The sequence below is a fragment of the Diaphorina citri genome, unplaced genomic scaffold (genome assembly GCF_000475195.1).
Source record: "Diaphorina citri unplaced genomic scaffold, Diaci psyllid genome assembly version 1.1 scaffold390, whole genome shotgun sequence".
Classification (NCBI taxonomy): domain Eukaryota; kingdom Metazoa; phylum Arthropoda; class Insecta; order Hemiptera; family Psyllidae; genus Diaphorina; species Diaphorina citri.
This window is the reverse complement of record NW_007377825.1, coordinates 200,036-217,420: the sequence shown is the minus strand read 5'-3', so window position 1 is coordinate 217,420 and position 17,385 is coordinate 200,036. Positions and strand designations below refer to the sequence as shown.

General features: G+C 39.1%; 3 non-coding genes across 3 annotated transcripts; all 3 read left to right on the top strand.

Annotated features, from left to right (window-relative positions):
• Nucleotides 1-3,562: 3,562 nt before the first annotated feature.
• Nucleotides 3,563-3,635, top strand: Trnar-ucg. Its single transcript has one exon. It is a non-coding gene; the product is annotated as a tRNA-Arg (tRNA).
• Nucleotides 3,636-3,780: 145 nt separating this feature from the next.
• Nucleotides 3,781-3,853, top strand: Trnar-ucg. Its single transcript has one exon. It is a non-coding gene; the product is annotated as a tRNA-Arg (tRNA).
• A 179-nt stretch (nt 3,854-4,032) lies between these two features.
• Trnar-ucg lies at nt 4,033-4,105 on the top strand. Its single transcript has one exon. It is a non-coding gene; the product is annotated as a tRNA-Arg (tRNA).
• The last annotated feature ends 13,280 nt before the right edge of the window (nt 4,106-17,385 follow it).

The following is a 17,385-nucleotide window of genomic DNA, read 5'->3' as shown; positions in this document are numbered from 1 at the left end:
GCAAAACCAACATTGCTATCACTTAGAAGTCTTAGAAGAAATTCATTGTCAGACACATCACCTTGGATATTGTCAGCAACTTCGAAGAGGTGATAGGTTCGAATTTATGAGAACATCATTCTTGTTCCTCTCTCTCTCTCTCTCTCCCTTTCCTCATCTTTCTCTTATCTCGCATCAGCATTGAAATGAAAACAAACAGAAGAATGGGAAGGGGAGGGGGAGATGTTGAGAAATAAGAATTATGAACAGCAAGAAGAGGAAGAGAGGGGAGGAGGAGGAGAAAGAGGAGAGAGGTAGACGATGGAGGAAGAGACGAGGAGAGAATTAGGGGAGGGGAAAGGAAAGAGGAGATTTTAAGGACCAAGGCATAAAAAATTGAATCTTTAAGAGGGAGGGAGGGAGAGAGGGGGGGGGAGAGAGTGAGAGAAACATCTTGATAAGGATAAGAAAATGAAGGGTGTTTCCAAGAAAAGACATGAGGACTTGGGATTATATTAAGAAGGGTGAAAATGTAATTCTTTGTATTTCAGGAATGCACTTGTCATCATTGCTATACACTGACAGAATCCTAAGCTATAGTAACATTATTAATCTACAGTAACATAGCAAAGTGAGAAGTAATATGTAGCCTTTGCCACCCTCTAAAATGTGTGACACCCTCATCCTAAAGTGTCAAATAGCAGCCTCTTTTACCTTTGTGGGAGTAAAGGCCTATGAAATCTACTACGCTACGTTCTGTCCTATGTGGTCTTTTTTTTTTTTTTTTTTTTTTTTTTTTTTTTTTTTTTTTTTTTTTTTTTTTTTTGCATGATAGTTTATCAAATGCCCATTTAGACTTCACTGGTACACATAACAATAGGATAGTTACTTAGTTTCTTGTTATACCTACCTTAGGTATCTTCATTTTCCGGGAAACCACCCTAGTGCCAAATTGTTGCATGCTAGTTGTCAGCGCTGCATGCTACTTTTAATGCATGCGAGTATTCACGGGTATCCAGCTATCAGCAATTTGCACGTCTGGGAAATAATGAACATATTATCCGGTAGTTTTGGGTTAAAATTGAGGTCATGGAGGGTAATTAGGGGATAGTTGCCATTATTCTGCCCATTGTTGGTCTATTTCCTTATTTCTTACAATCCCGTTTCTCGTAAGATGGCCTTTTGTAGTCTCTCTACCTGTGTGCTAATACAGATCTATGTATGTATTCGTATTAATCTTATTAGATTGTGTTTGAATGCGTATTAGAAATATTAGAATGTACCATAGTGTGATTTAATGATGATGATGACAAGTAGTGTTTACTCATTATCCATTATTACCTGATGTCTATTATCACTTACATCTCTCTCCCTCCCTCTCTTTCTCTTTCTTTCTCTCTTTCTCTCCCTCTCCCTCAATCCCGCTCTATGAATCTTGTCTCCTCTTTCATATTATTCACTTCATCCACAATGTCTAAGTAGATAATTACTATAATTAGATAGATCCCTATATCCTGAGGAAAGCTTAATTTGTGACAAGGGTACGTCCCCTTCAAACCCACCCCACGCGTCTGGCTGCCAAATGAGATTAACATTGGCTCCATTAACATTCCAGAGATCAGAGAAATCTTCCAGTGGCGTGGTGTAAAGGATTGAAGTCTTAAAGTGTGTCCAAACCTCCAAACACAGAACTGTTTAGACAGTAGACAATTTAGAAATAAGCCCAAACACGTGGTTCGGGGAAACCAAATGATTGAACTGTACGAATCTATTCAGATATTCTAGAGTTCTTGACGAATTATTGGATGAAGATTAAAAAATCAATGTAAAGGTCAGATTGTGATCAATAGATAAGATCAAGTCGATATGGATCGAAGATTATTCATGAGCCAATATCCATAACTAGGCTTAGAATTGTATTTGCACACCAGTCTGACACCATAGGAAGCAAATACCCACCTTCCCTTATTGATAATTCCAAGTAAACTTTTGGAAAAGCAACCATTCCTTCAATCAGTGCATTTTTCAAGGTCATTGAATGCCTTCTTCCTTTCTGTTTCTATCTCTGGGGTATTAGTCTCCAAGGTCATCCATATCAAGGACATAGAACAACGGTTGTATCCTTGAACAATCAAGGACACAGAATAACTCCCTTTCTCTTTTTATCTCTTTTGGTCGCCCTCTCTCTCTTTCTGGTACTTTGCCAAGTCGAATGTTCAGATCGAGCTCAGTGGGACCGAAAAGTCCACTAGGCCAATGATGAAGTGGACAGAAGTTCCAAGTGAAAGGACAGGTGTAATGCCAGGACTAATAACAACTGTAATGGTGGCGTTTAGAATGGTGGTAAGAACTAATAGTATCTAGCGTTCGGGAAAAGGTCGCTCACAAAGTATCTGGAGAAAAAAATATGCGACGCGCTTGTAGAATGTAGACGAACTCATCTAGGTATTTAACCATACAGCTAGAGACTTCAAAACCCTATCTGAACATGGGAAAAGGCGAAGAAGAAGCTAGAGACTTCAAAAACAGGGCAAGAATCCCTTGAAGAAAGAATTGTTGACAGTAGACTAATGGAACTTAATGGAGTTCTGTTAGTTGGAACCAGAATCTTCGAAAATGAGAAGCCAGTTTCCTTGAAGCAAGAATTTGTGGTAGGCCAACTAAAATCCCTAAATGGTTTTCTGGTAGGACACATCCAAAAAAGGTACTCTGATAGATTGCCTAGCCACTATAACTTCTGGTACGTAGATTGGTACTCTTGGTATCCCACTATCATCCAGTTTCGTTCCATCAAGGTCGAAAAGTGTTTGACTTAAACATTGAATTGAACGGGAAAAGGTCGCTCACAAAGTATCTGGAGAAAAAAATATGCGACGCGCTTGTAGAATGTAGACGAACTCATCTAGGTATTTAACCATCTAGCTAGAGACTTCAAAACCCTATCTGAACATGGGAAAAGGCGAAGAAGAAGCTAGAGACTTCAAAAATAGGGCAAGAATCCCTTGAAGAAAGAATTGGTGGCAGTAGACTAATGGAACTTAATAGAGTTCTGTTAGTTGGAACCAGAATCTTCGAAAATGAGAAGCCAGTTTCCTTGAAGCAACAATTTGTGGTAGCCCAACTAAAATCCCTAAATGGTTTTCTGGTAGGACACATCCAAAAAAGGTACTCTGATAGACTGCCTAGCCACTATAACTTCTGGTACGTAGATTGGTACCTTGGTACTGTTGGTATCCCACTATCATCCAATTTCGTTCCATCAAGGTCGGAAAGTATTTGACTTGAACATTGAATTGAACAAAATTAAAAGAATGCCTACAAAAATACCTTGGCAACTATTATGTCAAATCCTGAGAATCGACCACTCGACCTTTCACCAATGTGTTTGAAATTGAGACAGATTTCATTACACCTCTTACTCTTATCATTATCACCATAAACGCTACTATTAGTTCTTACCACCATTCTAAACGCCACCATTACAGTTGTTATTAGTCCTGGCATTACATCTGTCCTTTCACTTGGACCTTCTGTCCACTTCATCATTGGCCGAGTGGACTGTCATTGTCGGTCTCATCACAGGGACCGTGTGGCCTAATGGATAAGGCGTCGGACTTCGGATCCGAAGATTGCAGGTTCGAGTCCTGTCACGGTCGGAAATTTTTTGGCCTTTGACAACTTGTCATTAGAGTAGTTGTCACAAGGCAGGGTGTCATTTTCCCTTATAATCTCTTGATTATTTTCCTTATGTTAAACTCAACACAGTTGATGTGGTGCTGTCATTGTCGAAGCTGTCACGGAGACCGTGTGGCCTAATGGATAAGGCGTCGGACTTCGGATCCGAAGACTGCAGGTTCGAGTCCTGTCACGGTCGAAAATTGTTTTGTCTCGGGCATTTTTTATTTCTTTTGCTGGAAAGGCAAATTCTTCAGGCTGGTTGACTATGTGTGGACACACCTTTCGAAATCAAGCTTTCGACGTTTTCTATCGACACTGAAACGGATCGCCTCTCATTGCACTACAAAACTCAAGGTGGCCCGAAGCTGTCACGGAGACCGTGTGGCCTAATGGATAAGGCGTCGGACTTCGGATCCGAAGACTGCAGGTTCGAGTCCTGTCACGGTCGGAAATTGTTTTGTCTCGGGCATTTTTTATTTCTTTTGCTGGAAAGGCAAATTCTTCAGGCTGGTTGACTATGTGTGGACGCACCTTTAGAAATGAAGCTTTCGACGTTTTCTATCGACACTGAAACGGACCGCCTCTCATTGCACTACAAAACTCAAGGTGGCAGGAGTAAAATTGAGAAACACCCAGTTTGGAAATTAAGACCAAACGAATTTAATATTCACTATAACAAAAAATATTAATGATTCAATTTTTTATATCTTTTGAAATACATTTCAGTCTGGATATGATATTCATATAATGGAAGATATCATAATTGTGGATTCTAGTTCAAGAAGCATAAGACATTCTCTCTGGGCTTCAAGATGCATTATAAATCAGTGTCTTGAAGAGAATATCAATATCACGAGGGACCCGTTTCAAGAATTCAAAATATAGGTCAGGTCTTTCTTGATGGTGTCTTTTGTCTTTCTGTATGTTGTCTTAATTGATGTTGTTTTGTGGTGTTTTACTGTTTTAAGTCATAGTGGAAAGGTACTTTGTCACTGAATTCTCTTGAAGGAGCTCTTCCGCAAAACCATTTTTTAATCTATTTTACGTTATGTAGGTAGACTGCCGTTAGATATGGTTTTCTTGAATGAATTCTGCCTATCTACGAACATTTCAGCGGTGTGGTTAGCACAGAGGACTCCGGATCTGGAGGTTGTTGGTTCGAGTCCAAGTCATAAACGTCAGTGTGCTGACGTTGAACGTGATGAAATTTGGCGGACATGTTCAGCAGGAAGAAGGATTTCCTGAGTAGTTTTGGGGCCCTGGTGGGTGTCGTATTCGAGGTCCTATTCATGAAGGATTGCAAAGAAAAACGGATAAAATTAGTATGTCTTAAATGTCTCAAAGTTAAGTGTTACTAATTTTATCCGTGTTTTTCTTTGCAATCTTTCATGAATAGGACCTCGAATACGACAGTGGGCGATCAGAAGGTCCATAAATCGCCTATCTTTGGAGTGAGTTCTTCACGTCACATAGTGAAACTAATTAACTTGGATGAGTTAGTAGAACGTATGTATATATATGAAGAATGAGCAATTCTCGAAACAGGACCCTGATCTATTAACTGGATTAAACATTTTGTTGAGTAAGATTTTAATTATGGCTTAACTCTGTATCCAGCAGGTTGGATTAATCTATTAAACCGAGGTACAGAGTTTGAAATGAATATGAATTTTAAAATAACGAAACTATGGACGAGAGTGGAGTCTGCATTTGTATCGTGTTCTGTTTTAAATGTTGCGTTTTTTACTGCATTCTATCTATTGTTTAACTGGATTCTGATTTGTACAATGGTACATATTTCTCACTTTCTGTTTGTGTTTGTGGCATAGGTACCTACAATTTATATTTTATCTTTTTTCCTGCGATTTGATTTTTATCTTGCCTATAGATATCTACAAATCTGTGCCCAGACTACGTTCAATTTTTTTTAGGATCCGTGTTTTTCTTGTCTTGTCAAATTTGGTATTTAGCCTATGTACCTCAAAATGAACCATTTTTCCTGTTGCAAATTAATCCAGGACCATGATTGCATCCTCTGTCAGTACAAATGTCAGCAAAACACGAATAGGTTGATAAATGTTGCGTTTTTTACTGCATTCTATCTATTGTTTAACTGGATTCTGATTTGTACAATGGTACATATTTCTCACTTTCTGTTTGTGGCATAGGTAGGTACCTACAATTTATATTTTATCTTTTTTCCTGCGATTTGATTTTTATCTTGCCTATAGCTATCTACAAATCTGTGCCCAGACTACGTTCAATTTCAATTTTTTTTAGGATCCGTGTTTTTCTTGTCTTGTCAAATTTGGTATTGTCAAATTCATCAGCAGTAATAGAACAAACTTGCAGACCAACTTACTTCGGAGTATGTAAATTTCTACTAGTCAAATTGAAAATAAATTGTCAGGACAAATTATTCAAAATTTCAAACTAATTTTCCTATTATTGTTAGGGTCTGGTTGGACAAAAATGAGCTAAAGGTAGGTACTTATACAATAGCCTATGTAGGTACCTCAAAATGAACCATTTTTCCAGTTGCAAATTAATCCAGGACCATGATTGCATCTTCTGTCAGTACAAATGTCTGCAAAACACGGAGAGGTTGATCTTGATTTAAGATGGTTGTCAGGAATTTGAATAATCTCAACTATAATCATAATGAGATCAATTATTAAGTATAATTTTATTACAGTTGGCGATTATCTTGCAATTTCCTGTCTCTGCTGCTATAACTGCTACATATTTCCAGTTATCTTCATTATCAGGAGGAACATCTTCATTCTTACTCCTTTATGTTGAGTTTCTATTCTCTCCTATATTTGAAGACGATTCCAAGGCCCTCTACAGATTTCATTCGAAACATGGTGATTCATTATCAGGAGGAACATCTTCATTCTTACTCCTTTATGTTGAGTTTCTATTCTCTCCTATATTTGAAGACGATTCCAAGGCCCTCAACAGATTTCATTCGAAACATGGTGATGGAATTATCAATAAGGGAAGGTGGGTATTTGCTTCCTATGGTGTCAGACTGGTGTGCAAATACAATTCTAGTTGGCACGCAAGCAATGGAGGCAAAGTATAGGTAATAGGTAAGTAATGTAAGTATGAGCCAATCTGACAGATGCACGCATTAAGCAGAAAAGAACCATCCATGAGGGGAATTTCCTATGGATTATTGGATGGTTCTTTTCCGCTAATGCTATCCAGATAGGGTACCTACTCAGAACAAAGTTATGGTTTTGTAAAAATTAGCATCACCTTCATGTCCAAGACGAGGTGATAGTTTTTAGTATCATTCATGGAACTACTAAAGTGTTTCTTGACATCTTTAATGTACCTATTACACATTGAAGATGCTATAGACCAGAGCTTTTATAATCATTAGTTATGTTGAATTAGCTGTTAGAATTACCTGTTGAAGCTCTTACCTCATCTAATTCAGCCATTACAAGTTGAATTAATGTGTCAAGTCACACATCAAGTCACACATTATGCAACTATTTATTTTATTCCCTCTAGGTATCATTATTTACTTTGACGCCATTCTGCAAAACTAAGTTGCACCTAAAGAAATAAAGCCATTTTTTATTATGAAATTAATTTATTGAAAACTGATGATAGGTTTATCTGGAAAGGAAATTTTACTACTTGGTGAAGACATTAAAATTTTTATATGATTAATTGTGAAGATTACCTCAGGTTGTTCCATTGCACATACCAGATTATAGGAGATGATGACGTCCTTTCAATGTAAACGACGGAACGTCAGTAGGAACTTGGAGCGAAAATGAACGTAGAAAAAACGAATATTTCCAACCATTTCCCAATTTTGAAAATTTGGACCGATTGCAATACGTTCTCTCATTAGTATTATAAATCCGCTATACATTGGTAATAGTAAAAACTCTATGGACTTGCCATTAAACACAAAATATCGTGAATTTTTGTGATTGTGAATTTTGTATGACTAGGCGCCTGACAAATCGGATTCAATTCAGAGTTACAGGCAAATTAGTACTTGAAGTCTATAAAACGTTTCTTGTTTCTTATCTAGATATTGTGTAAAACCTACCTATTTTGCAATTTGCATACAACAAACGCAGATTTACCCCGACTCTTTGATAACAACACTCGATGCTTTATCTTGAAACAGAGCTTCAAACAATCTTCAAACGAAACTCACTTCAATTTGAATCGTTTCAAAAGTGGAATGTTCGAAGCAAAGAAACAAATGAACTTCAAAAAACCCGGTAAACTTATCCTCTTGAGAGAGATATTTCGAGATTCAAAAAGACGGCAACCAGAGCTCTTGAAAGAGATGTCTCATTGGAGATAGAACAATTAAGATGCCAGATTGCCAGAGAAGTTCTATGACAGAATAGATTGTCGTTTTTGTGGTCGTTGGTCTTCTTTGATACAGCAGCGTCAAAGATGACCAACATACCTATCATAGATAGGCACGCGACGGTCACGGGCAATTATAAAGTGGTTATGATGAACGAGCAGAGATTCCCAACCTGGCACAAGTAGAAAGTAGACATACTACTGGTTTAGTGCACTATAGACCAAACTCATAAAAACGGCCCTTTTGTGGCCCCCGATGACTAACTAGATTGGCCCGAAATTGTTGAACGTTTTTGATTTATGTGTTAAACATCCAATGTCCAAATGCCATCTACTAGCACTTAAGCGCAATGCACACTAGTGACGAAACCCAAACATAATGTTAACACAGAGCAGTGCACACATATGAAACCGAGTTTCACATTGAACTCACTGTGCATTAACAGATGAAATGCGTTTCACAGTGTGCAGTGCGCCTTACTGTAGATTCTTTCAGAGACTAATACCCCAGAGATAGAAACAGAAAGGAAGAAGGCATTCAATGACCTTGAAAAATGCACTGATTGAAGGAATGGTTGCTTTTTCAAGAGTTTACTTGGAATTACCTAACTATAAGGGAAGGTATGGACTTCCTATGGTGACAGATTAGTGTGGAAATTCAATAGTACCAAGTCTAGTTGGTAGTAGTTGGTAAGCAAGCAGCAGGAGGTGGAGGCAAAGTATATATATAAGTATGAGACAATCTGTCAGATAGGGTACCTACTCAGAACGAAGTTATAGTTTTGCAAAAAATAGAATCACCTTCATGTCCAAGACGAGGTGTTAGTTTTTAGTATCATTCATGGAACTAAAGAGTTTCTTGACATCTTTAATGTAGGTACCTGCCTATTACACATTGAAGATGCTATAGACCAGAGCTTTTATAATCATTAGTTATGTTAAATTAGCTGTTAGAATTACCTGTTGAAGCTCTTACCTCATCTAATTCAGCCATTACAAGTTGAATTAATGTTTCAAGTCACACATTATGCGACTATTTATTCGCTCTATCATTATTTACTTTGACGCCATTCTGCAAAACTAAGTTGCACCTAAAGAAATAAAGTCATTTTTTATTACGAAATTAATTTATTGAAAACTGATGATAGGTTTATCTGGATAAGGAAATTTTACTACTAACTTGATAGACTTCTTCTAATTGATGACAATTACTCGTGATGGTATTTCAGACGTAACATCTTCATAACAATCATAGGTTGCGGCTTGGCTAGTACACTAGGAGCGGAACTTTGATATCGTGTGCATCACACGAGCATTGTACTGTCTTCTAGATGTCCGCGGCCTTGAAACCATTAGAGATCTTGAATTATGCAGCCACCCAAGGAATGCCACATTTGATTTGAATCTTGACATGGAAGTGCAGTGTACATGCTGCATATTTATGTCCGTCCTAATGACTTGTAAATTATTTCCAACTTCGGACGAGTGAGATTTGTTGAAATTATTCTTTCGTTTACAGGTCGATTCTTTTTTACTTTAAAGCGGAGCTCGGAGTAACGCTTAATGGTCCTCTTGTTTCAATACAATCCAATTTTCTGCTGCTGCGGCTGCTGGAGTTGCTTCGTCTTCTTCTTCTTTTTCTTGTTTGGCTTTTCTTTACCCTTTTCAATAGCCACCGAAATGAAGAAGGAGCTAGGCTAGGGGTGTCCAACCTTGGAGACGCGACAAACACAAGAAGATATCAAAACTTTTATAAAGGAAAACAAATTGTTTTGTTTTACATTCACTATTTCTTAAGAAAATAATGAGAAATTGGAGATGAACTAGAATCTAAAAATGTATTGAAAGGTCCCGCCTGCCAATTTTGGCCCATTGGCCAGTGGTTGGCCGGAGTAACGCTTAATGGTCCTCTTGTTTCAATACAATCCAATTTTCTGCTGCTGCGGCTGCTGGAGTTGCTTCGTCTTCTTCTTCTTCTTCTTGTTTGGCTTTTCTTTACCCTTTTCAATAGCCACCGAAATGAAGAAGGAGTTAGGCTAGGGGTGTCCAACCTTGGAGACGCGACAAACACAAGAAGATACCAAAACTGTTATAAAGGAAAACGAATTGTTTTGTTTTACGTTCACTATTTCTTAAGAAAATAATGAGAAATTGGAGATGAACTAGAATCTAAATGTATTAAAAGGTCTCGCCTGCCGATTTTGGCCTATCGGCCAGTGGTTGGCCATTGCTGAGCTAGGACATTCTTTTGCTACAAATGAGAAAAATCAGAAGGTCATGAAACAACAAATTGCTGTTACTATGTCTAACAATATTTACCATCTATATATAAGATTCTCCTAATGGACTGCGTTGGACATGTTGACATTTCAAAACTAGGCAACCATCCAACCATTGAAATCAAATTAGGAGATCCACGTACAACAATTATACCTAGATAGACCTTCCGCTAGAAGTTCTACAAACAGATAAAATAGAGGTTCTACAATAAATAGAGGTTGTACAATAAAATAGACGAAGAGAGAAGGAAGACAGGATAGGAGAAAGCCAGCCGTTCCGAGAACGAACATTATCCCATCAGGATAAAATCCGCCCCGAACGGGAAACGAACCCGCGGCCTAGCGCTTACAAGGCAGACGCACTACCAACTAAGCTAACTAGGTTGGCTTAAACGTCAGTGATCCATGGGGAATTGGTGCATTCAGTGTCCTATAGCCGCTGGCTCATCGGACATTTATCCATGCAGTGATTTTCGGAAAACATGGACAAAACCATCAAGAGTTTTGCCGTGTGACTTCATCGTCAAGGATAATATCAGCACGATTCAAGAATCAAGAGAGACCTTTTCTTTACGATTTAACTAGCTTTAGCTAATCATTAGGCGTCATGATAAATATCCTGGGGTTATTTTCCCGAGTGTGCCCGACACGCATAGCCTTGTTTATAATATTTAATTAGCACAAACCAAGAGACTTGAACCTTCAATTAGTTCAAACTTGAGATCTGCAGAAACGCAGGCCGCGACCTTGAAACCATTAGAGATCTTGAATTATGCAGCCACCCAAGGAATGCCACATTTGATTTGAATCTTGACATGGAAGTGCAGAGTGCATCCTGCATAATTCCCGAGTGTGCCCGACACGCATAGCCTTGTTTATAATATTTAATTAGCACAAACCAAGAGACTTGAACCTTCAATTAGTTCAAACTTCAGATCTGCAGAAACGCAGGCCGCGGCCTTGAAACCATTAGAGATCTTGAATTATGCAGCCACCCAAGGAATGCCACATTTGATTTGAATCTTGACATGGAAGTGCAGTGTACATGCTGCATATTTATGTCCGTCCTAATGACTTGTAAATTATTTCCAACTTCGGACGAGTGAGATTTGTTGAAATTATTCTTTCGTTTACAGGTCGATTCTTTTTTACTTTAAAGCGGAGCTCGGAGTAACGCTTAATGGTCCTCTTGTTTCAATACAATCCAATTTTCTGCTGCTGCGGCTGCTGGAGTTGCTTCGTCTTCTTCTTCTTCTTCTTGTTTGGCTTTTCTTTACCCTTTTCAATAGCCACCGAAATGAAGAAGGAGCTAGGCTAGGGGTGTCCAACCTTGGAGACGCGACAAACACAAGAAGATACCAAAACTGTTATAAAGGAAAACGAATTGTTTTGTTTTACGTTCACTATTTCTTAAGAAAATAATGAGAAATTGGAGATGAACTAGAATCTAAAAATGTATTGAAAGGTCCCGCCTGCCAATTTTGGCCCATTGGCCAGTGGTTGGCCATTGCTGAGCTAGGACATTCTTTTGCTACAAATGAGGAAAATCAGAAGGTCATGAAACAACAAATTGCTGTTACTATGTCTAACAATATTTACCATCTATAAATGGACTGCGTTGGACATGTTGACATTTCAAAACTAGGCAACCATCCAACCATTGAAATCAAATTAGGAGATCCACGTACAACAATTATAGATAGACCTTCCGCTAGAAGATCTACAAACAGATGAATATAGAGGTTCTAGGTTCTACAATAAATAGAGGTTGCACAATAAAATAGATGTACCTACAATTCTGTGCCATATGATATGGCTTGTTATCTTGTTAGCCCACTCAATCCTGTATGTCCCACTTACATCTGGATACCAATTATGCCTCTACATTCGATATGGAAATCCGATCAGTGATATCTCTACACGGATCAGAAACAGTTAATAGATTTGTATCATTTCTATAATCATCATTGACTATCTATTTTTATTATTATTTTTTTTCCTACGGTAATCTAATTAAATAATTTAAACAAATTCTCTCCGCGCTGCGCTGCTTCTTATTTACTTTCTACCTCACACAATCATTTCAGATCACTGTTTTGATTAGTATCAGCTCATTTAGGATCAGAGTCTAATCAGGCCTGACATAGGGTGTCTCGAAATTCCACTACATTCGATATGGAAATCCGATCAGTGATATCTCTACACGGATCAGAAACAGTTAATAGATTTGTATCATTTCTATAATCATCATTATGACTATCTATTTTTATTTATTTATTTATTTTTTCCTACGGTAATCTAATTAAATAATTTAAACAAATTCTCTCCACGCTGCGCTGCTTCTTACTTATTTTCTACCTCACACAATCATTTCAGATCACTGTTTTGATTAGTATCAGCTCATTTAGGATCGGAGTCTAATCAGGCCTGACATAGGGTGTCTCGAAATTCCAAAACCTGTTGTATCTGAACTTCCAATGGTCCTCGAAATTCCAGAATCTGTATCCGAACTTTTAATGTTTCTGAAATGTCGAGCTTTTTGGATCACCTGTGTTTTAATAATTTCACAGAGGTAGATAAAAGGTAAGTAGGATACATTACAGTCGACTGGAACCCACCTAATATGTAGGATCTCACATCGTAACTATGTATGATCAAAGGATTTTGGAGGAATTCAACAATAGTTTGTAGTGTGGACGTAGTTCAGTTCAGGCCATGTCGATTAGCCATGTGGATGCTGCTTTAGAAAGCACTCTCCCTTCAAAGATTAAAATTCCTAAGGATTTCATCACTTTTTGACTAGCTGAAACTTGATCCCATAAAATTGTAGAACAAATCAAACTCAAATTTTATGGTGCATCTTACAGCTATGCTTACATGCATCTGACTACATGTATGCTTATATCTTGCATCCATGCTTATACACTCTTGTCTTTGAGAAACTTGATCCCATAAAATTGTAGAACAAATCAAACTCAAATTTTATGGTGCATCTTACAGCTATGCTTACATGCATCTGACTACATCTATGCTTATATATTATCTTGCATCCATGCTTATACACTCTTGTCTTTGACTTTGATGATATAAGATTGAACTTCAAGATAAGGCGAATATAATGAGAGCTAGAAATCAATATTTATTTCAGATGGAAATCAGACTGGGGCGTATTTGAAGTATCCGATTTATGTGTTAAACATCCAATGTCCAAATGCCATCTACTAGCACTTAAGCGCAATGCACACTAGTGACGAAACCCAAACATAAGGTCAACACAGAGCAGTGCACACAATGTGAAACCGAGTTTCATATTAACTCACTGTGCATTAACAGATGAAATGCGTTTCATCCAATGTCCAAATACTTTGTCTTTGATGATATAAGATTGAACTTCAAGATAAGGCGAATCTATAATGAGAGCTAGAAATCAATATTTATTTCAGATGGAAATCAGAAATACTGGGGCGTATTTGAAGTATCTACGACCGTCTATGAGCAAATGCGTACATAAATTTAATCTTGACTTGGCGGGACTTCTTTCAGCCCACCTGGAACCACATTTAGAAGCGCTGCTGTGGTAAAGACTTCTTCTAATTGATGACAATTACTCGTGATGGTATTTTAGACGTAACATCTTCATAACAATCATAGGTTGCGGCTTGGCTAGTAGACTAGGAGCGGAACTTTGATATCGTGTGCATCACACGAGCATTGTACTGTCTTCTAGATATCTAATAACCTCATAATAACTGGTAACAATTAGACCAATATTGCAAAATCTGTTATGAAACTCATATTATTATGTTATGTAGATATTGTAAAAGAACACTCAAATAAGCATCATTCAATAGGATAAGGAAAGTCGTGTGATGTTCACACCAGATTTTTTTTTTTTTAACCATTATACGAGTAGATAATAGCTAGTGATACTTTCATGCAATACAATTAGAGCGGGGTTTATCAAATCAGAGATCAATCTAGGATTGAGCTATACTTATACCGAATCAAATCCAGAACTGAATCCAACTCCGACTTCGTAAAACTCGGTCTTATTAGATTTATTTTATTTAAAATTTATTACTACAGTGGACGGGTGTACCCTTTGCTACCTAAACATATCCGGTGAATGACAGATGCGCTCAAAATCGATTAAGAAAAGGGTTTTCGACCCAAAATTTCGAATCGAACAACCTACCTGGGCCCGTCCCCCCGGAAATTTTTTAACCCGTATCTTACTCGATCGTGGTTAAAGAAATTTAGTAGGTACCTATGTACCTACCTATTTTGTTTAATATTCAGTTTATTATTATTACTCGCACTGCGTGCTCGGGAGGTTGCGTATACGGTCGCGCTGCGCGCTCCCGGGGCTTCGTGGGGTTGTGCATATGGTCGCGCTTCACGCTCCCTTGTTTACGGTCACGCTGCACGCTCCCGGGGCTTCGCGGGATTGAGCATAGGGTCGCGCTGCGCGCTCCCGGGGCTTGTGCATATGGTCACGCTTCGCGCTCCCTTGTTTACGCTTGAGCATGCGGTCGCGCTTCGCAGTCCCTTGTTTACGATCGCTCTGTGCGCTCCCGGGGCTTCGCTATATTGAGCATAAGTTCGCGCTTCGCGCTCCCTATTACTACTTAATATATGTACCTACATACTTTCATGTAATGACTTAAAATCCATTTAATGGCCTTGCTTGGCGTAGCTTAACATAGATGACGCTAAAACCGGTCTTAAATTAAAGACTGAAGTGTTATCTAAAACTTCCTCGCTTTGAAGCTTTAATTTTTACTTCAACTTTTATTTTATTTAGCAAAGCTGCTTCGAAAAAAACAAGAGACGAGAAAATACTCACAAAAAGTTCGTAAAAAGCATGTAATCATAGTACACACCATAATAGACTTCTCTCTCCTTTCCTTTTTAGTCCGTCCTTCCTTTATTGAATTACAATAGTAATAATAAAAGGTATAGGGACGGACTATTGTATTAGCTTCGGTGTCTGTGTGTCTGACCCCTGTGGACGGACTATTGTATTCGCTTCGGTGTCTGTCGGTCTGTCTGTCTGTCTGTCCCCATAGAAGGACTTATCCAAACCTGGTCGACCTATATATCAAATTAAAGGTCTTTTTACCAGGATCACGAAAATTGTGGTGCAAATTTTGTCCAGAAAACCATAAAGCCAAAAGTCCAAAAAAAAACAAGCAGGGTCCGTCCCTCCGGGAATTTTTTAGACCGTAGTGATTAGAGAAAATCAGTACCTATGTACCTACCTACCTAATTTGTTTAATATTCAGTTAATTATTATTCTTGATTTGATTTTTTGATTTTACTTTCATGTAATCATGTAATGATTTAAAATCAAGACTAGAGCCCGTTCTCCCTTTATTCCCAATGTAATGTTCAAGTTACCCATCCATTAATTGGCCTTGCTCGGCGTAGTGCCTATTATGCTGCTCTGTGGGACATGTCAGGGAGCGCGTATCGCGACCGTGTGTGTGTATGTGTGTAGTGGATGTGTGTGGTGGGTGTGGGTGGTGGGTGGGTGTGTGGGTGGTGTGGTGGGTGGTGGTGTGTGTGGTGGGTGGTGTGTGTGTGATGGATGGGTGTGTGTGTGTGGTGGGTGGTGGTGTGTGTGGTGGGATGGGTGAGGTGTGTGTGTGTAGTGGGATGTGTGTGATGGGTGGTGTGAGTGGTGGGATGGGTGTGGTGTGTGTGTGATGGGATGTGTGTGTGGGGGGGTGTGTTTGTGTGTGTGTGGTGGTCCCGTACAAAGGACGGGTCAACCACTAGTCGGGAATAAAGAGAGAACGGGCTCTAGTCTTGATTTTAAATCATTACATAAAAGTAAATCAAACAAGCTGGGTCCGTCCCTCCGGGAATTATTTAGGCCGTCTATGGGGACAGACCGACCGACAGACGACACCGAAGCGAATACAATAGTCCGTCCACTATACCTTTTATTATTAGTAGGTAATAATAAAGGAAGGACGGACTAATCGTACCATAGTTCTCGAGGCGGAAAGACACAAGATACAGAAGCAGGCAACCCGGGGCTGTCCACAAGGCAGTATCCTGGGCCCTGGATTCTGGAACCTTGTTGTCGCAGATCTATTGATGATTCCTTTGCCGGTAGGGGTTAACTTACTGACGCAAGTCATAGCAGGAGAACCCCCCCTCCATATGGTGGTAAGTGAGGTGAGGGCTAGAGAACTATTAAGAATCCGAGGCTGCACCCCAGTGTCGTGGTTAAAGAATACCTATGTACCTACCTAATTTGTTTAATATTCAGTTTATTATCATTCTTGATTTGATTTTTTTCTGAAATTTGTCGCGACGACCTATGAACTCAAAGCGAGAAAGTTTTAGATAACACTTCAGTCGATGATTTAAGACCGGTTTTAGCGTCATCTATGTTAAGTTACGCCGAGCAAGGCCAATAAATGGATGGGTGACTTGAACATCTATATAAATAAAGTTGTAGATTTGTCTGTACATTGCTTAGAATCGTGAAATTTTTAGTTATTCTTACTCCTTATGCATCCACGATTCCAAAAATCACATTAAAGAAATTTCTGTCTGTATGTGTGTGTGTGTGTGTGTATGTGTGTGTGTGTGTGTGTGTGTGTGTGTGTGTGTGTGTGTGTGCGTGTGTGTGTGTGTGTCTCTGTGTCTGTTACGCTAAATAGACCTTTGGTTGTCCTCTTTTCACGAGAAAACGGCTCGACCGATTTTGATAAAAAATTTTGTGGTTGTTAAGAAGAGTACTCGGGGTGACATAGGCTACCTAAAATTGTCACATTTCATCCTGATTCAAAATGGCGGCGGGTCGAGTCGTGGTGGGTAGGGTGTGTCGTAGGGTCGATGTGTGTGTGTGTAGCTGGGTAGGGTGGTGTGTGGTGGGTGGGTGGGTGGTGTGTGTGGTAGGTAGGTGTGTGTGTGGCTGGGTCGGTGTGGGTCGGTCGTGTTGGTGGTGGGTGGTGTGTGGGTGTGGGGTGGGTGGTGGGGTGTGGTTGGTGTGTGTAGGTGATGTGTTATGTGGGTGTGCGCGCTACTTGTGTGTGTTGTGCGTGTGCAGGGTGTCTACGTCGGGTAGTATATTGCGGGAAAC